The 23,869-nt window shown below is 43.5% G+C and overlaps 1 protein-coding gene across 6 annotated transcripts in view; it reads right to left on the minus strand.

The window, feature by feature from the left end:
- Positions 1 to 23,869, minus strand: part of RAI14 (retinoic acid induced 14) — a 161,372-nt gene that overhangs the window by 134,010 nt on the left and 3,493 nt on the right. The window contains exon 1 of one of the 6 annotated variants that reach the window (XM_061393761.1): positions 12,805 to 12,908. The exons of the other annotated variants lie outside the window; for them this stretch is intronic. The gene's annotated coding sequence lies outside the window, so the exon portion shown is untranslated. Of the gene's footprint in view, positions 1 to 12,804; positions 12,909 to 23,869 lie in introns of those variants that run through there. 6 annotated transcript variants of the gene reach the window in all.

Raw genomic sequence — 23,869 nt, forward strand, 5'->3', positions numbered from 1 at the left:
AGCGAAGTCCCTGTACTTTTTTCTGGGAAGTTCCTATTTTCATTAGATTCTGCAAAGGCATTGTCACCCTTCAAATTGTCACTATGGATCCCACTATGGATCCAGTGAGAGCCCCTCATTTTCCAGAGGGAGAGATGGAACCTCAAAGTGAAGAAACCTGTCTGCATTCCCCACACCTCTGTATGATAAAATTCAGAACCAAAGTTGGACTGATGGGTGAATGCCTTTTCCACTGCCCTACAGCTTTAAAACTAAAACCTGAAAGTAAACTCCTGGGCTAAAACATGGCATGAACTTGACCTCTTCCATCCTAAAACCTGGAAAGTGTATGTTCAGGTCAAAAATGACAGAAAAATCTACGTGCAAGTTCTCATCACCTGGAAAGCACTCAAGAAATATAACGTCAAGCCTCAGCTGACAAAGTGAGAACAGGGGAACATTAACAGGCCAGTCTATTTGAGGACTAAGGAACGATGGTCAGATGTTGACTAGGTTGATCATTACCTTTCAAAAGCCTTTCAAGGTCATCATGTTCATCCACCATCTTTATTCTGGACTAAACTGATCTGAGGAAACAGATGGCACGGTGGGGGCGGGTAGGAAATGCAGGCAACTGAACGGCTGGACCCATTCCTCTTGAGGTCTTTGCTGTCACCTCCAGAAGTGGTCCAGTGGCTCCCTGGGTTCTAATTTGTTAATTTCTGACTTTCATTATTGCTGCTACCCTTAAGCAGGGCCCTTTGGACTGGTCACAAAGCACCTCAATGACATTAATCTGGAGGCCACACCATTCCTGTGGCCTCCCTGTGGTCCCTTTCAATCTTCCCAGCCTCAGCAGGAGTGACAGAATGTCCGTTGCCTTGGAAACCGCACACACTGTAATTACACCTTGTTAATTGCCATGTACTTAACCACAGAGAAGGCTGGGCTGGTACCTGAATGGCAAAGTGCAAACTCTGAGGACAGTGCTTCTGGAAGGTGGCCCCCCAACTTAATCTGAATTAGAAGAATCTGGGGACACTTTGCTGAATGTAAAATTCCCTGGAAATTGAATCTCAAGGGCGGGGCCTAGGCATCTGCTTGGTTGACTCTGGCATACAAGTTTGAGAAGTTAGAAATGAGGTATGTGGAACTGGAAATATCCTTATCAAAGCTGTGCTGGTTTATGAACCAGCCCTTCATCATGTCAGAACAACCATCTTTTGATGAATCCAAGTAGAAACCATGATAAGCAGATGTTCCCAACCTGACAGTGCCTCATGGTTCTCCACCAAATGCAGCTAGAAGATGGAAATTGCCCTTGAAGTTCAATTCCTTCCACCCTCCGGGTGAAGTGCTACCAACCAAGAAAACAGGACAAATCCATGCACCAGGAAAAGAAGCAAAGAGAAATCCAGCCTTGGATAACCCACAAACTGTGTAACCCACCAAGGTGGAACCACCCAAAGCATCCTTTCAGGCAAGAACACAATGTCTCAGGCAAAGTTGGGTCAGATTTTTGTTTGACGTCATGGGGCACGTAGGGCCGGAGGTGGGGGGGCATGTTTCACAGGTGTGGGCACTAGTAGCTTGGTGTATTTGTCTTCGTCTCCCCCTCACCCCTCAGTATGGCAGTGAGAAGTATGCAAAGGCTCATTTAAAGAGGATTAAGTAAATAAAGCAAGTAATTCCAAAAACTCCCAGGGGGAGGTATTAGCTGTGAAAATGAATATTTTCCTGGAAGCTCTGGGTGTTTGAGAGCTGGGTGGTCCAAGGGTATAACTCTGGGATGACAGAGATGGGGGTCAAGGGTAAAAAGGTTTGGAAACCCACAAAATAGTAACTAGAAACAAGAACTGTAGCTGGGGATAATTAAAGTTAGTAACAAATCACTGCTTTCCCAGAATTGGTAAAAGGACCTAACTCCAGGACCTAATCCTGGAAGTCAGGACTTGTGGGAAGTCACCTGGGCTCCCTTTGCCTCAGTAGCCCCCTCTTCCCCAAGAGGATCCAACAGTCAATCATGACTTGCCTTCCTTGGGTCAGCTGGAATCTTTCGGCTCCAACTCGCAGATTCAAATTTTCAAAACCCAGACTGGATAAAGTGACATCTATCAACTTAGTTAAACCAAACTAAGAGCAGTCCTTGGAAAAGTAACTAGGTGCTTAGGTCAAAAGAGCTGTGATTAAGCTGAATTAGCTGCATGGGAGTCTAATTTGGATGGTTCAAAAAGAGAAGGGCATGTTTCACATATACAGGAAAAGGTATTTGAATTAAATCTTCTCATTTCAAGCAGATGAAAAAGCCTGTCTATCCACTGAGCAGAAATGTTGGTCAGTTTACTCCATGCTCAACCCAAAATAAGTCACCAAGCATTGCTTCATTGCCAGTTACCAAGCGATGTCACTCCATCAGTGAGGATGGAATAGGGCAGGGAGGCACAGACTGTTCCCCTTTCATCTGAAAGACTAGAGCCAACAAGCAGGGTTTGTTAATCCATTTTCCCTTTAAAAATAATGTAACTCTCAACCAAAGCTTAACATGAACTACCCTTATCGAATAGAATTTCTAGCCTGAATCAAAAAGCCTTGATGTTAGCCTATAGAGCTATACTGTGAACTAATAAGTTAGACTTCTATGAGTATTAAAAATGACATAACCAATATAGAATTTTCCTTTTGGGGTGATGGAAATGTTCTACATTTATTGCTATGATGGCTGTACAACCTGTGAACACACCAAAAACCGATCGACTGTACCATTCAAATGGATAAATTGAATAGCATGTGACTTATCTCAACAAAGATGTTAATTCTTTAACTCTTTTTTTTTTTTTTTAATAGTTTAATAACCTTCATTCTTCTCCAATCTGTAGAGCTAGGAAAATTTCAGGTTGAGAACCTCTTTGATTAAAAATGAATTTTGAAGGAACAAAGGTTAATAAGCAATGCCCGTAGCGCTAAAAGGCTCCTTGCTCCTAAATTCTCTTTAGCTATTTCTCTACCACAAGCCATCTCCAACCGAAATGTAATCATGAGGAAAAGAGAGGCAAAAAGTTCCTTTCTTCTATCACCAAACTACTCCTTCTCTCACTCACCCCCTCCTCCATCCCTACATGTGACCCAAAGGTTATTTCATAAGACAATGCTGACAACTATGTCAGCACGTAAGGGCCCCCTTGGAGCCCCAGCCAGGTATTTGGATTCTGTAAACAGAAGTGAGGCTCAGAATTGGGTTTTTTTTCTTTGTTTTTTGGTCATGGTCCACAGCATGTGGGATCTTAGTTCCCTAACCAGGGATTGAACTCACACTTCCTGCACTGGAAGTGCAGAGTCTTAACCATTGGACTTCAAAGGAAGTCTCTTGTAATTTTTTTTTTTTTTTAACATACAAGGTGACTTGGATGCTCAATGAGATTGGGAACCACTGTTCTATACCTATCATACCACCTAATCATACCTATAATTGACAATTTCGTTAAAAATAATTTAGAGACACTGCATAAGTAGATATTATAGATCATTATTTCTGAACATTGACAGAATCTTTCAAAATATTGTGGGTGGATGAGAGGGGAGCATTCTACATTAAAAGCAAAAGAGAAACTAGCTGGTTACCATGGCCACTAAGAAACAATAACTCACAGAGGCAAATGGCAGCTATACACACACGTGCCTTTTCCTGAATCACAGGGATGTATTAGCATCCAAGATGCCATACCCCAGGATTCAAGGGCAGTGGTTTAAAATAGTTCCCTCTGAGTCACTGGAGGACCTGAGTGAATAACAATGTTCTTGCTCTAACTAATCCCTCCATCATGGAATGTGAGATGCTTCCTCAGAATCTTCAGCAACACCAGAAATACTAAATGTGCACCCCCGGACAGACTTCAAGAATTTTTCTTCCAAGTGAAAAGTACATGAGACTTAAAATCCAAAGCACTGGAGATCACACTGAACAAATGCAAGACACTGAAATTACAACACTTCTCTCTTGCTCAGCATCCACCCCTTCTCCCTTGAGTACCTGCTTCTACAATCATCCCTCTCCAGCAAATGGAATTTTAACCCAAAGCTGTATAAACACTCAAGGTGGCAAAACAAATACATGCTGTAAAAGGTCTCCCTGGATAAAGAAGTCCCTGACGAGAGAGCCTGTCCTGCCATCTAAACTGCCCCTGGGGGCAGAAGCTGCTTTAAGACTCTGCCTCCTGGATGGAAATCCCTGAGGGCTAGGAAAAATCAGAGAAGTCTTCACCACAAAGGTAGGGGTCCGAGTGTCTCTAAAAGGAAACTCAGGATCTGGGCAAGCTGACGAGAAGAGGGCTCCTCGTCGGGCCTTTCTGACAAGACGGGGCACAGCAGTCCCAGGGGAAGGTCAAACACCCGTCCAAACTCTGCCAGCAGTCCTTTAAGCTTCTCTTGGGAGGCTGAGCGGGCATGGTGGGAACTAATGCAAACTTCTCTCTGAAGAAAGTCTCCATTCCCTGACCCTTTTAGACCCTGGATGTAAGCAAGAGGGGTTCAAGAGTCCCAATTACCAGTTTTTCTGGCAAATCTGAAAATGTACACCTCAGGCTATTTACATTGGAATGGAGGACTTTCAGGGTAGAGTTTTCATTTTGCTTATTACTTGGGTGCTAGCCAATGGCATAAAAATCAATAAATGTTTCCCGAAGGAATGAGTAGGACAGAGATACAGGTTAGGTGCCTGGGTAGACTGTAGACTTCATCTTTGACCTCAGCAAGGCTTTTTATGGTCCTAAATGGACTGGGTTAGCTGCAATGGGATTAAGTAAATGCCGTGATCAGTTTTCACATGTACATATAAAAGCACTACGTTTTTAAAAACCCCAAACCACCATCTCATTTGGCCTATGAATCTTATCCAGTTGCTCCTCTTTGCTCCCTCTGCTTCCCTCTCCTCTCTAAGCTGTGCACCTCCTGCAGCATCTCCCTAACCTTTACATGCTGAGTTTAGCCAAGGGAGCTGACCATTTGAATAATGGAATGTAAGAGTCAACAGAGAGCAAGAACCAGCTGCTAAAACCCCAGGGGGCAAGTGCTTAGGACAGAGATTTTATCAGCCTCATGCAAAGCAGGCCAAGGGCTCCACCAGATCTGCATGCCTGATCTATTATTTTTGCTTGAGATTCTACCACTTCCAGGTAGGGAACCTCTCAACAAGGAAAAAGTACATCCTAGCTGCTGCTGCTAAGTCGCTTCAGTCGTGTCTGACTCTGTGCGACCCCATAGACAGCAGCCCACCAGGCTCCCCCGTCCCTGGGATTCTCCAGGCAAGAACACTGGAATGGGCTGCCATTTCCTTCTCCAATGCAGGAAAGTGAAAAGTGAAAGTGAAGTCACTCGGTCGTGTCCGACTCTTAGCGACCCCATGGACTGCAGCCTACCAGGCTCCTCCGCCCATGGGATTTTCCAGGCAAGAGTACTGGAGTGGGGGGCCATCGCCTTCTCCAACACCCTAACTGCACCTGATGCTAAAGCTGAGGCTTTAGCATCTGCCCACCTGATGCGAAGAACTGACTCATTGGAAAAGACCCTGATGCTGGAAAGATTGACAGCAGGAGGAGAACGGGACAACAGAGGATGAGATGGTTGGATGGTATCACCGACTCTGTGGACATCAGTTTGAGCAAGCTCCAGGAGACAGTGAAGGACAGGGAAGCCTGGCAAGCTGCAGTCCCTGGGGTCACAAAGAGTCGGACATGACTGAGTGACTGAAGTGAGCAACACCCAAGCGTTCACCTCTGACCTCAGCAGGACTTTCTCCATGGTCCACACTCAGAGGAAGTTCACTGAGGCTGAGAGAAAGGATGGGTGAACAAGCGTTCATGCTAAGTCGCTTCAGTCCTGTCCGAGTCTGTGTGACCCTATGGACTGTAGCCTGCCAGGCTCCTCTGTCCATGGGATTTCCCAGGCAAGAATACTGGAGTGGGTTGCCATGCCCTCCTCCAGGGGATTTTCCTGACCCAGGGATCGAACCCGTCTCTTAGGTCTCCTGCATTGGCAGGCAGGTTCTTTACCACTCAGTGCCACCCAAACAAGCACTGGGTGTCAAATTGGAAGCACAAAGATCCAACAGACATTTCATTGCGGCCAGTCCAAGATGCCCAATTTCAAAGGATTTAGCTAAAAACTGGTAACAGGACTCTTGAACCCTCACTCACATCCAGGGTTTAAACGGGTCAGAGCACATGGAGACTGGGGGAGTTTCTTTCTCCACTCCAGCGTTCTTGCCTGGAGAACCCCAGGGACGGAGGAGCCTGTGGGCTGCCGTCTATGGGGTCGCACAGAGTCGGACATGACTGAAGAGACTTAGCAGCAGCAGCAGCTTTCTTGGGAAGGAATGATGCAATGATTCCCACCAGGCCTACTCAACCTAATGAGAAAGGCCCACAGGACTACTTAGAGAGACTGGACAGGGGTCTGATCCTCGCCTGGAAAATCTACAAGTTTGGAGAGAAATTGGCCTAAGTTCTAAGGGTGGGAATGAAGGCATGGTAGCTGCTGGGCTGTGATCAGCCTGATGCTGAAGTTTATCTGTGCACAGATGTCTGTCTCCTGTAAACCAGACATAGGCAATGCATGGAAGGGTAGTAAGCTGTCTTGGATTCTGCCTAACAGAGTGGATTACAGGGTGAAGAGGGCAGAGAGAGGCCGAGTCCCAGACAGAAAAGCAACAAAGCAGAACCTGCAACACAGGAATCAGAGGCGTCCCTAGTGACGGTCCAGGAGTGGAACCGGGAGAGAGAGGGATCTTCCAAGGCCTCCTCTGCTGGTTTGCTAGGACTGTGTAACAAAGTGTCACATCTGTTGGCTTATGCAACAGAAATCTGTATCCTCACCGTTCTGGGCGCTAGAAGTCCAAGACGGCGGTAACAGCAAAGCCAATTCTGATTTATTCTGAGGCCTCTTGGACTGCAAGGAGATCAAACCAGTCCATCTTGAAGGAAATCAATCCTGAATATTCACTGGATGGACTGATGCTGAAGCTGAAACTCCAATACTTTGTCTACCTGATGTGAAGTGCCAACTCATTGGAAAAGACCCTGATGCTGGAAAGATTGAAGGCAGGAGGAGAAGGGGACGACAGAGGATGAGATGGTTGGATGGCATCACCAACTGAATGGACATGAGTTTGAGTAAGTTCCGGGAGTTGGTGATAGACAGGGAAGTCTGGCATGCTGCAGTTCATGGGGTTGCAAAGAATCAGACATGACTGAGTGACTGAACTGAACTAAGGCCTCTCTCCCTGGTTGTAGATGGCTTCCTTCTCCCTTTGTGTTCAAGAGCCCTTCCTCTTTGCGTGCCTTTGTCCTAATGTCTTTTTAAAAGGACACCAGTCACACCCATATAGTCTCATTTATTTTAATCATATCTTTAAAGGTCCTACCTCCACAAACAGTCCCGTCCAAAGTACCAGGGGTCAGGACTTTAACACATGAATTTTAGGAGCACATGGTCCAGCCGAAAATACCTCCTCAAAGAGCAAGAATCAGCTCAAAATATCTGTCAGGATTAGAGAGCAGAGCACTGTCTTCCTGCATACCATCAAGTAAGAACTTTCTCATTCTTCTTACCTCTCATCTCCCCCCTCCTGTCTCCAGTTTGCATTGTAACCCTGGAGGGGACCCAAACCATGACAGTCAGATAAAGCGAGGAGAGTAACAGGAGAAAATGGAGAAAGACAGAAAAAGATATTTTCTTTTAAGTCGAATTTGAAATTTTTATTTTAAATCAGGCATTCCGAGTTCTAAATTGAGAGTATTTAGCAACTGAAATTGACTGTAGAATTTTTTAAAAATCTAATCAGAAAAGATATATATTTCACCCAGAGGCATGAGATGGACTAACCTCTCTGAATAAATTTTAAAGAGTCAGTGGGACACAAAACAAAGCTGCTTTGTGATCACAATTTAGGTGTCTTATTTATTCCGCAGACCAGATACATATAAATAAATGAATGAATGACTCAACAAACATGCAAACTTTACTAAGCATTAATTATGGGCTGAGTGCTCTCATATATTAACTAAGGTGCAGTTGAGATAAAAGATTGCCCAGATGATAAAGAAGAGGGAAAGGTAAGAGGAAGAGAAAAAGACATAGGCAGTGGTTTCATTCTGGCGATGAATCCTTCCTAAAATACTGTAGTACCTCACTCCCTCCCCCCAAAAATGACCACACTCTTTTAAAACCATAAATGCCATCCAGATAATGTACCATAATGATCATGAAGTGAAACTCTTAAGAGCATTAATCTTCCTCCCTATATTCACAACTTGCCTTTATCAGGGGATGACATTTCTTTTGAGAAACAAATACATCATTCTTCTTTAAAAATAAAACCTGCCATCAATGAGGACTGATCTTGGTCCATGAATCAGTCAGAGCCACCAGCACTGATGTAAAACTGGTCAGGGCTCTGGCAACATCACTATCTGGACTGTCAAATCTGCTGCTCACATGCTCCGATAAACCTACCGAAGAAAAGCCCCAAGGTTACCTCATGCCCTAAATCCATCCAATTTAAAAAGCATGGGTTTAAACAAAACAAGCTACCTCTGGAATACAAAAACCACTCCAGGACTAAGAAACACCATGTGATTATCCCTCCTTTTGAGGTTATTTTTAAGCTGATCTCTAAAATGCCCCGTTTCCAGGGTGTATTTCCAAATCTTTGATGTTGGCGTCAACAGCTCTATCAAGACATAACACTGTGTTCACCTCTCAAGCAAAAAAGCTGCCCTGCACACATCTAGTAATCAAACCCAAACAGCAAGGGGTATGTGCTAAGTGCCTTACCATCTGCACCTCAAGTCCATTTCTTGGCTTTCCCCACCTTAAAATCCATAAGAATCATTCAAGTTTGAAAAGACAGGGCCACTCCTCAAATGTTACTGGTGAATATATAAAACGTGGAAAGCACAAAGTCACTGTGGCAAGTAGTTTGGCAGCTTAAGTTAAATATGCATTTACCATTCAACCTGGCAATTATATGATGTGTCTTGCCAAAAGAAAACACGTGTCCACAGAGATGTGCACATGAATGTTTATAGCAGCAGTACTCATAATCGTGAAAAAGTGGAAACTAAAACATCCACCAAGTAGGTAAACAAAACGTGGCATTTCCATACAGGGGAAGGCGGACTCTCCAGGACCAAAAAGGAACTAAGGGTTGATACATGCAGCGCGAAACCACTGCACCAAGTGAAGGTCAGACACAGAGACCACACAGTGTAAGATTCCATCTGTACAACATGTCTGGAACCAGCAAATTTATAGACAGGAAGTAGATTAGCAGTCGCCTAGGGCTGGGGATGATAAGGAGGAATTGCAAATGAGCATGAGGGCTCTTTGGGGATGGTGAGAGAGATGTTTTAAAACTCAATTGTGATGATTCCACAGCTCTGTAAATTTATTAAACATTGAGCAGTGCTGTATACTAAAAATGGTAAATTTTGTGGAATATAAATCATACCTCGATGACGCTGTTTTTAACAAGATGAAATACAAAAAGTGAAATGCTGAGTTGTTAGGTAGTGAGAAAGAGCTTTAGAGTGCGAGAGAGTAGCTCCCTGGATGGTTATACCAGATTCCCTTGGTTTTACTCTAGAAAGATTTAATGGTCAAATGTTGGCTTACTGTGACATCATCGGTTCTTTGACTTGGCTTTAAAATGGGGTAACTCAGACTCTCCACATTCTTGTATGCATTAGTGTCATTTACGATGGTCACAATGTTTCTGATGAATCAGTCATCCAGTGCCTCAAATACTTTTTGAGGGTAAGGGATAAATAAGTTAACAACTTGGATACTGTGAATTCTGATGCCCTAGAAGCAGGAGTGGAACAGCAGATGGAGAGCACAAAAATCATTTCTGCTGCCCCAGCTACCATGTTGGGACGTCATTCGAACACCACGTACTCAAATTGTTTATTCTCATCTCCAGCCTTGCTCACTCGAAGGCAAGTCTCTGCATTTTCTCTAACACATTACCATGCAGCACACGGTCTGCCCCATGACTCTCAGTGCCCAGCCTTCTTCTGATAACTGCACTTCTTTCTAGAAAGCTGTCCTCCTATTCCCTGCCCCTGCCCCCGACCCCACTCCAACCAGGTTATAGCCTGACCATAGCTGTTCCCAAGAGATGGAAAGGTGTCCTTAGGAAGGCTATCAGAAACCCTCCCTGGGATTTTGGGTGGTGGGAGAGGAAAGGGACAGGGAAGGGGTGAGTACAAGAAGAAGGAAGAGAAGGGAGTAGAATGGGGAAGAAAAAGGGAAGATTAAAGCCTTCCTCTCTGGTGGAGAAACTAGGAAAATGTGAGCCTGGCAGCTGTCCAAGACACTCCTAAGCCAGCACAGAGAGCTGGTTTGAGGGAGGGAACCAGAGAGGCCCCGACACCATTTTAGCACAGAATTTGGCATCCCATGAGCCAAGCTGCACCCCCACTCCTCACCCCAACCTACGTGAGTGCAAAGTCACTTCAGTCGTGTCTGACTCTTTGCAACTCCATGGACTGTAGCCTGCCAAGCTCCTCTGTCCATAGGATTCTCTAGGCAAGAATACTGGAGTGGGTTGCCATGCCCTCCTCCAGGGGATCTTCCTGACCCAGGGATCAAATCCATGTCTCTTGCATCTCCTGCACTGGCAGGTGGGTTCTTTACCACCAGTGCCACCAGGAAAGCCCTCCCTCCTATCCTAAGCTAGTTCAAGTTGAGTTTCTGTGACTTGCAATCAACGAATATTGACAAATCCTCTGGTGCCTTCTCACCTAGTCAATCTCGCTCAGGCTGTCACCTTAGATGCCACAGTAAAAGAGGAGCCCAGAACCTCGGCAGCACCGCTGGAGTTTGTATGTCTGTCTGTTCAGCTCATTTGGAAGCCTGTAGCTAAATTCACTTTAAGAACCTACAGAACTGAAATACACACTCCAGAGTCTAAGTGGTTGAATACAGTGGGGTGACCTATAAGGTCCCCTCTGAACCCATAGGTTAGGGAGGGCCTATTTATCATCCATTTGTTTGGTTATTAGCTGCTCCCTGATCTGCCAGCATACCCTCACCCATCCCCACCTCCAGCATTCCATTCTTTCTTCACCACAGAAGACCTGGCCAGCAAGCCCCACCTTCTGGGTTATTTCCACTCTGAAAATATGACCAGCTCTTTCGCTCTCCTACAGGAACCTGCCAACAAGGAAAACAATCACGAGTAACTGGAAATGAATAGGATTAGACTGTTAAAAACCCTCACGAAATGAAAAACCATCGTAACAGCTGGGTCCTGAAGGACCCTGTGATGTGGCTCAGGAGGAAGATAGAGACTTCTGGGTGGGTGGGGCAAGGAGATGGGGGCAGACAGTGGGGAAGCTGCCTGGAGGAGGGGGTGGAACAGTGGGGTTCAGTTGGATCAGGAGACCTGAAGCACCAAGGATAATTCTCAGAGCAGTTAATCCTTGAATATCGCTGAAGATATGATAAGGACGCATGCTTTCACTCAGCCTAATTGATTCTAAACAAGACACCTGGAAGAGAAGCCCGACACAGTAGCTCAGCCACCAAGCATCACCCCCTAGGGGTTAGGCTGGCCTGGATTTGCCACACTACTGTCCTGGCAGCACAAATGGAAAAGCCTTCCAGATCCTCTCCACTAGAAGCCCCAGGCCACTCCACGCCCGTGCTCTGTCGGGGGCCCTAGAACCACCTGCATAGTGAACACAGACTCTGTTGACTGAGTTTGAGACCCTGGACCTTCTTTCCATTTTCAACCATTGTCTGTATTGAGGGATAGAATAAAACAGCATTAACATAAAGGATGGGGAGTGCTTCTGTCACCTGCAACAAAAATTTAAAACGCACTCCCCTCCACCCTGGGCCCCACACACAAACTCACATACCTGGCATCTGATCCCATCAGGCTCTAGAGAGCAAAAACATGGCGGCTATTCAAGAACTCGCAATTTAAGAGGAAAACTAAGAAATCTATACTGTCTTGTTTACCCAGAGGCACTGCCTACCAACTCTGGGCCAAGTACATAGGGGGATGTAGAAAACTGGCCCATACATAATCCCTGCCTACAACAGAGAAAAAAAAAGTCCATGCTGATTAACGCACATGCAAGAAAGCAGAGACACACAGATTTGTAAACCAAGAACACAAATGTCCACTATTTCATGTGTAATCAGATTATGATGAAGCTAGTGAGCTATCATACTTCTCTAAGGAAACACTGAAAATGAAGGGCAAAATCCCAGATAACTAGGTAAAGACACAGGGAAGCTTAATCAAACCTGCATCTACTGAGGCCATTCTAAGTGTCAGGTCGGACTGGGGTTACAGGACCTACAAAACGACATACTACTTCGACCAGTGCTGTCCCATACTGCAGTCATTAGCCACACGTGGCCACTAAGCATTTGAAACATGGCTAACACAAACTGACATGCACTGTAAGTGGAAAATACACAATGGATTTCAAAGATTTACTATTAAAAAAAATGTCAACTATATCATTAATAGCTTGACTGAATACATGTTGACAGATTTTTGGATATACTAGATAAAAATAAAAGATGATTACAATCTCAGTTGCTTCATTTTCCTTCTTGTGTCTACTAGAAACTTTGAAGTGACTTGTGATGACATGTATTTATGGCTTGCTTATATTCTATTAGACAGTAATGATTCACATTTTCCCCTCAAAGATTGGCACAACTGGCAATTACAACATCTTATTATTATTATAAGGCAGGCACAAAATTAAGGGAAAAAAGTATAGGTTATCATGTTTAACATTCACTTACTATCAAATCATAAAGCTCAGATCTAGTAAATCCCGCAAGTTGATAATGGATGAAAGTTTAAAAGATTCACTCTGCCACATGCAGAAGGGATGACTAATCAACAATTTCATTTCAAAGCTCAGCTCAGAGCTCTGTGATGTCATAGAGGGATGGGATGAAGGGGGTGGGAGGGAGGCTCAAGAGGGAGGGGATATATGTATACTTATGTTGCTGTACAACAGAAACTAACACAACACTGTAAAGCAATTATCCTCCACTGTAAAAAATTGTTTTAAATTTCATTTCAAGACTGACGGACTTCTATGCAAACTATTACTCTGTTATATATGGTTCAGAAAACATTTCTGTTTTTCTCTATCAACAGGTGGACAATTTTCCAAAGGATTCAAAAGGGAATTTAACTTCCCCATCACTTCATTCTAGACACTACTATCTTCATTTTAACCACAAGATTACTCCTCTGTGCCTAGATGGTGACTGAAACAAAAGTTGTCTGGTGAGACACAACGGAATTTGTTAATACAACTGGGAATAGGATTGATCACAACTATAGTAAATATACCTTTATTCGGTCCACATTACCTAAGGATATAAAGAAGGACTAAATGGAGGAATGATAACACAGGAAAACATAGTCCCAAACTACACAGAAGATACCTGGCAAATGTGTGTCAATGACATATGAGGGCAACCCCTTTTTAGTGCTATAGCTTATAACGGCAGGTACAATCATACTGGCCAATCTACCAACAGTTCTTCAAAGGTAGGATACAGAACATGATAACCTTAGTAATATTAACAATAGCATAACATAATCATAGCACAATAGCACAACAAAAATCATAATAACAATATGATTTACATGATTACTTTGCAAAAAAAATTTTTTTTTTACTATCTGATTTAAATTAGTATTATCTCATTTAATGTTCACACCACTTCAAAATTAGATCCTATTGCTTTTGTTCTCAGTTTCAAGATTAGGAAATTGCCACCCAGAAAGTTTATTTGGCCAAAGTGGCACAATTTACAAATAGAGAAGGCTGGGTTGACACTCAAGTTCAGTTTCTGGGCTGCATATTAAACAGCACTAGTAATTTAAAAAAAGTCTGACCAACAGACCAACCTTTTTACAACTTAAAATTTTGTTGCCTTTAAAGATGGAACAGTCCTCAGATCAGCCACTGGCATATACAGAGCTCCCCCTAGGAAGTCTGAACAAACCAATATGAAAAAAGGCATTCCTTTCTGGCTGTGCGCCCTCACAACATTCCAGGGGAAGGTGGCATTTTATTTATTTGTCCTTTTAACATGTGAAGCATATACATAGTGAATAAATGTAATGAGCTCACCAGTCCAGGAAAATAAAAATCCTTTTCCATACAGCTTGGCTAAAGATACCCAGTCAATAACATAAAATGTAAAGATAATTACAGACAAGTGAAGTGGCTATTTTTATACTCAGCTGAGCTGGCAAACTACAGACTGGAGTGGAGGTTTCCATGCTTTGGCAACCATATGAAAAAGCAGAACGGCTAGATATTTAAATCCTTCCCTATCACTAGGACATTTGTGTTCCTTAGGAAATTATTCTGATGTCCTGTATACTGTATACCTGTGTCCTGTATACCTCTTTCCAAGCTATTAAAAAAAAAAACAAAATGAAATACTACAATATTTTACAACCATTACATTTACAACCATAATAAAAGTGTGTCCTAAAACAATCACCAGTGAGACAGTAATGGGGCAGGGGGTGAAGGCAGTGTTTGTTCTGGAAGCCACACACAGAAGCACCCGCAGCCAGCAGGCTGCCACCTCAGATATCACCAGGATAGGGTGAGCTACTCTTTGTTTCTTTTGCCACCGCGGACAAAAACACCCATCTGCGATGTAATGAAAATCAAATGCGCTTTGTTCCAAGGGGTTTGCACTTAAAATAATCAGGGGTTGTTTTAAAGCAGAAGAAGAAAGCAAGCTTGTTGCCAGACAAGTCACAAGTGGTAACGCAGCCGTCCACAGATCAGCTGGGAGACAGGCTGGGACAGGGGTCATCTCTTTCTAGCTGTTAAAGACTCTAGAGGAAAAGCAATAGAAAAAGTCACCAAACAGCACACCGAACACGGCCTAAAGTTGTATAGCACAGAAAGAATCTAAGTATCAAGGTGTTGCTGACTGGATGTATACACAAGGTTAGTGGAAGAAAGGAGTTTTTCCTTTAAAAAAAACTCTTAGGAAATCCTGGTTGGTATACAGATACTGGTTAGTGTCTATGCCTATATTTTCCAGTTTCTTCTGATTTCAAAAAAAAGCTCAAAGAGACTTCCCTAGTGGTCCAGAGGCCTCCCTGGTGGCTGAGATCATAAAGAAGCGGCCTGCAACACAGGAGACCCGGGTTAGATCCCTGGGTAGCGAAGATCCCCTGGAGAAGGAAATGGCAACCCACGCCAGTATTCTTGCCTGGAGAATCCCATGAACAGAGGAGCCTGGTGGACTATAATCCATGGGATTGCAAAGAATCAGACACAACTTAGTGACTAATATACACTGCTGAGTCCAGTGGTCAGACTCCACACTCCCAATGCAGGGGCCCAGGTTCAATCCCTGGTCGGGGAACCAGATCCACATGCCGCAACTAAAGATTCTGCATGCTGAAAGACTCAGCATAGCCAAACAGAGATTTTTTTAAGTAAATGATAAAGCTCAAAGGAAAGAAATGTGAAACTTTTTTCTCAAAAGAGAAAAATGATATAGCCCCAAAGAAAATTAAGGATTTTTTAAAATGAAGATTCAAGAAGGGCCTGAGCATATTCGTCGAAGTAACTTGCATCCATGATGAATGTGGATTGAGCCCAAAATAAGATTCACTTGGAGACAGAATGGTAGGCTTCTCCCCACCTGGCTGTGGATGAGGCCTTCCTGACACGGTTCAACGTGGGACCTCAGGGCCCCACATATGTTTACGGCCCTTGTACAACACAGGTTTGAACTATGCAAGTCCACTTACATGCAATTTTTTTTTCAATAAATAGACTGGAAAGCTTTTTGGAGATTTGGGACAATTTGAAAAACCTCACGGATGAACCATGTAGCCTAGAAACAGAAAAAAAAAAATTTTAAGGTATATCATGAATGCATAAAATGTGCAGATCCCAGTCTATCCTTAAACAGGCATAAGGTGAGTGATATTTAATATAAAACTAGTAATGCATTAGATTTCTTACTGTTTTCTAACTTTGCTTGAAAAAAATTACAGTATGCCTCTCTCTCATAATAGGAGAAACTGCCTATCAGTCTATCAACATGCTAAGCAGCTTTGTTTAAAAATGTAACAGTTTTCAACACTGTATTATGAATATAACTGTAATGCTGCTGCTGCTGCTAAGTCGCTTCAGTTGTGTCCGACTCTGTGCGACCCCAGAGACGGCAGCCCACCAGGCTCCCCCGTCCCTGGGATTCTCTAGGCAAGAACACTGGAGTGGGTTGCCATTGCCTTCTCCAATGCATGAAAGTGAAAAGTGAAAGTGAAGTTGCTCAGTCGTGTTTGACTCTTCGCGACCCCACGGACTGCAGCCTACCAGGCTCCTCTGTCCATGGAATTTTCCAGGCAAGAGTACTGGAGTGGGGTGCCATTTAATACTGTATACCATAAAATTTTATAAAGATTCATTCATTAGTGCCTAGGCTACACTACCATGAAGCAATTGTATCAATTATACTAAGCCACCTTAAAGCAATCACACCACTGTTTCTTCCTATAAATATGAATTTTTTCACAACTTTTCATTTTTGATGTCCAATGTTAATAATACATACAACATCGACAGTGTTTTGTATCATAAGACTACACTGATGTGGATACTGGCAATTAATCACATAAACAGACGTGAACTTAGGGTATCAATACATTGTATTGTATTGTAGGGTATCAATATATATACAGTACTGGAAGTGTATTTTCTCTTCCTTACACTATTTTCTTAACATTTCTTTTCTCTAGCTTACTTTATTGTAAGGCTACAATATACAACTGCACTGATTTCACATGCTAGCAAAGTAATGCACAAAATTCTCCAAGCTAGGCTTCAACAGTACGTGAACTGAGAACTAACAGATGTTCAAGTTGGATTTAGAAAAGGCAGAGGAACCAGAGTTCTAATTGCCAACATCCACTGAATCATAGAAAAAGCAAGAGAATTCCAGAAAAACATCTACTTTTGCTTCATTGACCATGCTATAGTCTTTGACTACCTTTGTTGCAGATCACAACAAACTGTGGAAAATTCTTAGAGATGGGAATACCAGGCTATCTTACTGCCTCCTGAGAAATCTGTATGCAGGTCAAGAAGCAACAGTTAGAACCAGACAAGGAATAATGGATGGTTCAAAATTTGGAAAAGCGTACGTCAAAGCTGTATACTGTCACCCTGCTTATTTAACTTATAGGCAGAGTACATCATGCAAAATTTCCAGCTGGATGAAGCACAACCTGGAATTAAGATGGCCAGGAGAAATATCAATAACCTCAGATATGCAGATGACACCGCCCTTATGGCAGAAAGTGAAGAGGAACTGAAGAGCCTCTTGATGAAAGTGAAAGAGGAGAGTGAAAAAATTGGCTTAAAACTCAACATTCAAAAAACTAAGATCATGGCATCCGGTCCCATCACTTCACAGCAAATAGATGGGGAAACAATGGAAACAGGGACAGACTTTATATTTTCTTGGGCTCCAAAATCACTGCAGATAGTGACTGCAGCCATGAAATTAAATGACGCTTGCTCCTTGGAAGAAAAGCTATAACAAACCTAGACAGCATATTAAAAAGCAGAGACATTACTTTGCCAACAAAGGTCCGTTTAGTCAAGGCTATGGTTTTTCTAGTAGTCATGTATGGACATGAGAGTTGGACCATAAAGAAAGCTGAGTGCTGAAGAATTAATGCTTTTGAACTGTGGTGTTGGAAAAGACTCTTGAGAATCCCTTGAACTGCAAGGAGATCCAACCAGTCAATCCTAAAGGAAATCAATCCTGAATATTCATTGAAAGGACTGATGCTGAAGCTCCGATACTCCAGCAAAGAGCCCATTCATTGGAAAAGACCCTGATGTTGGGAAAGATTGAAGGCGGGAGGAAAAGGGGCTGACGGAGATGAGATAGTGGATGGCATCATTGACTCAATGGATATGAATCTGAGCAAGCTCTGGGAGATGATGAAGGATAGGGAAGCCTGGCGTGCTACAGTCCATGGGGTCGCAAAGTTAGATACGACTGAGAGACTGAACAACAACAATAAATAATATCTATAACATACAAAATATGTGCTAATCAACAATTTGTATTACCAGTAAGGCTTCCCGTCAACAGTAGGCTATTAGAAGTTAAGTTCTAGGGGAGTCAAAGTGATACACAGATTTTTCAATTTGGTGGTAGTGGGGTGGGAGGTATCCCCCTAAACCCCTACACAGTTCAAGGGTCAACTGTGTTTTGCTTCTGGCTGCCTTTGGTAAGGAAGAAAGAAAAAGCAACTCAAGTCCATTAGCCTTCCAGCTCAGAGGTTCCCACGTCCTCTGGGGCAGCTGGGAGGAGCCACTGTGTACAGGCTGCTTCTCCCACCAGTGAAATGTCTATGGGTCAAAACCATCCACCCAAAGTCAGCACTCCCTTCCATTTTTGAAAAGCCATCAATCACAAACAGGTCAACTCTGGTAGGAGGAGATGGTCAAGTTATGTGAGCCTTCTCATCAAACTAAGAGGCTCAGCACAGATCTTGTTAACTCACTGACAAAGCTTGACAAATGGGTTTGTTTATGTAGTTCTTGCCTAGCAGGATCCCAAGGGCCTGGGTTCCAGTTCCTTTTCCAACCTTCCTGTTGCTGCTCAAAGCCATCTGCCTCACCTCGGACTCCCCACCAGACTCCACTGCAGCAAGTCAGAGTTTATACCAGTCCTCTTCATTCATAACACTTGTCCTTAGCTACCTGTGGGACTCCCAAGGTCACTGTCTATATCAGAGAGAAAAAGAAAAGGACAACATCTAGAAGCCCTGTGCCAAGAGTAGCCAGAACTTAGGCTCACCTCTCGCTTGGCCCCTTATTGACTGTGCCATGTTCAGAGGGCTCATTTCCCTTTCCTAGACCTCAACACCTGCTGTCGATTGAGTTCCCCCCAGGACTCCATTCCAACGACTAGAGCCCTGTACTCCAGTGGGATGAAAATGTGTTAACCTCATTAAAACTCAAAGCTCCATACTGTTCATCCCCAGATCTTCTATCTACCACTCAATGATTCCACCAACATGTACTGCTCACAAGGGATTTGATGCTGAGTAAGACGGCCCAGACCTCCAGAATCTGCCAGTCTAGAAGCAAAGTGACTGGTGCAGACAGAGAAGGCGCTCAAGTCAATTCAAAGAACTTGTCGAAAAAAGCTTACATTATTCACCTTCTGTTAAAGCCAGCTCAAATATTCACTAAAGAGATAGAGGATGTCACCTAAAGTGGACAGTGACAGAACAAGCTCCTGAGCATGGCTAATGGCCCTGGGATGACTCTCTCCCAGCATCTGCTACTTCCCAGAGATGGGCTAGTTCCTCTGAAAAAGCCAGCTTCTGAGGACCAGCTCCCCAGCTAGGAAATGTGACCCTATCTTCCTCGGGTCCCTTTTGGAGGCAGCCCCATAGGCTAGGAGACTGAGAGGAGAAGGACACAGAGAACTGGAGATACTCCCCTCACCTGGTTGAGCAGTCAGATTGACCCTGTGAGCTAGAAGTGTCGTGTGCTGGACCCAGGGACATCATTCCCTCCTTCAACAGGAAAGGGAGGAAACTGCTGTCCCCTGGAAAGCAGAAAACGGTATGTACCAGCACTAGACCAAGAAATATCCCTGGGGTGAGGAACTCAAGACCCAGCCTTAGAATCCAGCACATCTCTGTGAAATAGTCATACGACAGGTTTACTACTTATTACTCCTAAATAGCGTTTTACTGCTTCCAATAGAAATAGCTCCTAAAAATTTTCGATGGTACATAGACTGGTTTTCCTACTGAGGGTATAAGACCCACAGTTATTACTTTGCACTCTTGTAGGATAAGGCTCCCCAGGTGGCGCTAGTGGTAAAGAATCTGCCTGCAATACAAGAGACACAAGAGATACAGGTTCGATCCCTGGGTCAGGAAGATCCCCTAGAGAATGAAATGGCAACCCACTCCAGTATTTCTTGCCTGAAAAATCCCATGGACAGAGGAGCCTGGTGGGCTACAGTCCATGAGGTGGCAAAGGGTCACACATGACTGAGCAACAGCACACATACACATATGATATTGTCAGGTCTGAGGAATAGTGGCACTTGTTAGAAAACAGACCCCTTGTCATTGTACTCCGACCTTATAAGGTGGCTGTTAAAAGTAAATAGGACAAATGCAACAAGATCTTCTAGGTACATTCAACAGATCTTGGGCTAACCTGGGGATTCCAAAGATGTTCACAACTAGCTGAGCCCAGGGACTGCCACGAACCTTTTGAAACCAACAAAGATTACAAGTGGATAGCATCATTGCATGTAAGTGAATTTCCCTCTAGGAAAAGAGGTCCAACACCTGCATCCAATTTGCAAAAATGTCCATCTTTGACTCAAAAATATTTAAGAATTCCTGCTAGATGGCCTGCCTCGGTCTGCAAAATGAACTTCTCTTGGAGGAAAACACTTGACTCTGTGCTGCCCTAGAGCAAAGGAAGCTGCGCAGCCTTTTATTCCCCACCAGTGAGCTCTGCCAAAGCTTTCTTTCCTGGCTGGGTTTCTGTCATTTCAGCCAGCAAAAGGAACTGGACAGACGTAGTGAAAGTGAAGAGAGAGATGCTGCTGGGGTTGTTAATTCTAGACTCATTTAGCTCTTTAAAAAGAAAATATTCTGGATTAAGCAAACTGAGTTCATCTAGAAGGAAAGAAAAAAAAAAACTGTAGATTGATATCACTGTTGCTGCTACTGCTAACTCACTTTATATATCACTGTTACCAATTGCAATACTTAACAGGGACAAGAAGAGTTAAGGTTTGAAAGTAATTATTGACAGCGAGGAAAATTGATACAGTAGAGGACAAAATGCTTATGCTCGATTACTTGATGATAAATTTGCTGTTTGCTGCTGCTGCTGCTGCTAAGTCGCTTCAGTCGTGTCCGACTCTGTGCGACCCCATAGAAGGCAGCCAACTAGGCTCCTCTGTCCCTGGGATTCTCCAGGCAAGAATACTGGAGTGGGTTGCCATTTCCTTCTCCAATGCATGAAAGTAAAAAGTGAAAGTGAAGTCGCTTAGTCGTGCCTGACTCTTAGCAACCTCATGGACTGCAGCCTACCAGGCTCCTCTGTCCATGGGATTTTCCAGGCAAGAGTACTGGAGTGGGTTGCCATTGCCTTCTCCGAATTTGCTGTTTACTAAATGCCAATTTTAGGAAAAAATTATGTATTTTCTTGCACTGTACAATAAACTTCTTGGCCTACAACCAATTTTTCTCACAACTGGATTTTGTTCATTTAGAAGCAGGGAGGAATGAGTGATGAACTCCCAAAGATTGCCCCTTACCCAGGGGTGACCGATGGCTGTGGAATTTATAAGGCAAGACACTGTTTCCAGTGAAGGCCAGTTACTACAGGAAGAACTGGACTAGGTCCCAGGTTCAGGTTAGATGAGGTGAGACCTATCGCACAAAACCAGCTGGTGAAGCAGGCAAGACACAGTAACTGTTCCAAAGGCGGGAAGCAGGTTTTTAAACTATAGGTAAGGCTCAGACAGTAAAGAGTCTGGCTGCAGTGAGGGAGACCCAGGTTCGATCCCTGGGTCAGGAAGATCCTCTGGAGAAGGAAACTGCAACCCACTCCAGTATTCTTGCCTGGAAAATCCCATGGGCAGAGGAGCCCGGTGGGCTACAGTCCACGGGGTCGCAGAGAGTCGGACATGACTGAAATGACTTAGTACGCACATACCTATTTAAAGACCCAACCTCCAAATGCAGTCACATTCTGAGGCACTGGGAATGAGGATTCAATATTTTGTGTGGGGGGGAGGGGCGGTGGGGAAGGCATACAGAATCCAGTCCATAACAGTTGGCTAAACTTCACTCTTTGCAACTGAGCAGTTTCAAATAAAAAGAAAAAGAAAACCAAGGCTCAGAGAGGTGATCTGACTTCCCTGAAAAGGAATACATCTTCTGAACTTCAGCCTGCATTTGGCTAACTACCTCCACTCCTCAGCCTTTAGATTTCTGTTTCACTTCTCCTCCAGGCTCCCGAAAGTTCAATATCTGATGAACACCCTGAAGGGCTTTATGGCAACACGAAAGGATGGGTGGATGTGTATAGTTCAATGTTAACCACCTACTATGTGGCAGACACTCTACTATACACAGATTATAAAACTGAAGAATGAGGCATACTTCAATGAGAAGAGGTTTTGTTTTAAAACACATGTTAAGTCTGTAAAATTACTTGCTAAAATATTGATTACTAATACCCATCGGTGAGCCTGATGTCAAAGGCTGGAGCAGTCTGTTCATTGCAGATGGCTGGAGTTGGGAAACTGAGTTTGATTAACAATCTTTCATTAAACTACTACCACCTGTACTTTTCAGCTCATGGGTAGCAATAAAATAAGAAATAATCTCTAAATCACGCAGCATCTTCATGATTTTCTTAAAAGGATACCATCAGTATCATACACCTATGTAAATAATTAATGGGGGGGGATCTAGAATCCTTTTCACTATCACCCATTTAAAATACACCCGAGGCTTTTGATATATTTAGCTTAGTCTTGTCAACTCCTATATTCATCATTTCTCCTACACAGAGGATATTCAGTTGGCTTCTAGCAAAATAATGCACAGCACTAACAGTGAATGCTTTCAGTACCATGAGTTAAGGACTGTCTGATATGACAGTTTTTCTTTTACGTATTTCTGGGTATACTATTTTATATGTTGATTGCTCCTAGATCTTCATATTAAGGTCACCATTCCCCCCAACCAGAGAAAAAAGAAAACATGACCTCAGGATGAATGCACAAAAATCAAAGCAATGATGAATAAACCCTCTGCAACAATTCAGAGAGATACACTTTCTATTCTTGGAAATTCAGTGTGGTGGGTGTTACTCGAGATCATTTCTAGTCTGTTTGGATCCTGTATGGAATGGAGAATGAGTATCACTTGGTCATGCTCATCCATAGCTGAACTGCTGGAAGGCTAAGGTACTAAGAAAAGGAAAGATGGGCATGCTTCTGAGCATCGTATTACTTATATTTTCCTCTGAATTCAGGTTAAGGCAAATGTTGAAGAAAAATTTGAAGACACAAGTGCTTTGTGGGATAGATCACATGGATTTAATAGAGTGCTCTGTTTATAAGAACCTATATTTTTATCCTGATAGAACCTGTAAATAAGACATCTGGGGCACTCAGTTGCAGCCGGGGTAACAGCCAGCACCACTGAGGATATTCAATATGTGCTAAGAAAAATTTTAAGTAGAAAATCACAACAAAAGGCATGAAATTCAAATATTTGAGTACTTACTGTGTGCAACACTGTTCTTGACACTACCAATTTACTAGTAAACAAAAGAGACAAAACCCTGTCTTCATGGAGTACAGATTCTAGTGCAGACACTCTACTAACGTGAACTAAACTAATATTAACTCCTGGCAAATTAGAAGGCAATTACGTGCTAGGAAGAAAATAAAGGAGAAAAGCGAATTCGCTGGTGGTCCAGTGGTTAGGACCCAGAGTTTTCACTGCCAAGGGCCCAGGTTCGATCCCCGGTCCAAAAGAAAACCAAGAGAGAGAGACAGAGAAGAACACCAGGCTATGCCATGAAGGGGTGGCCAGAGAAGGTGATTTTTCTGAGTGAAGAGCTGAGGGGTGGAAGTGGCATAACCCTGCAGACAGCTGGCAGAAGAGTGATCCAAACAATGGGGAAGAGTAAATGCAGTGGCTCTGAGGCAGAAGTGTGCCTGGCAACTTGAAGTAACAATGAGGAAACCAAAGGGTTTTAATGCCTTAAACTGCTTCCAGATT

Source organism: Bos javanicus, chromosome 20 (assembly GCF_032452875.1).
Source record: "Bos javanicus breed banteng chromosome 20, ARS-OSU_banteng_1.0, whole genome shotgun sequence".
NCBI classification, from domain to species: domain Eukaryota; kingdom Metazoa; phylum Chordata; class Mammalia; order Artiodactyla; family Bovidae; genus Bos; species Bos javanicus.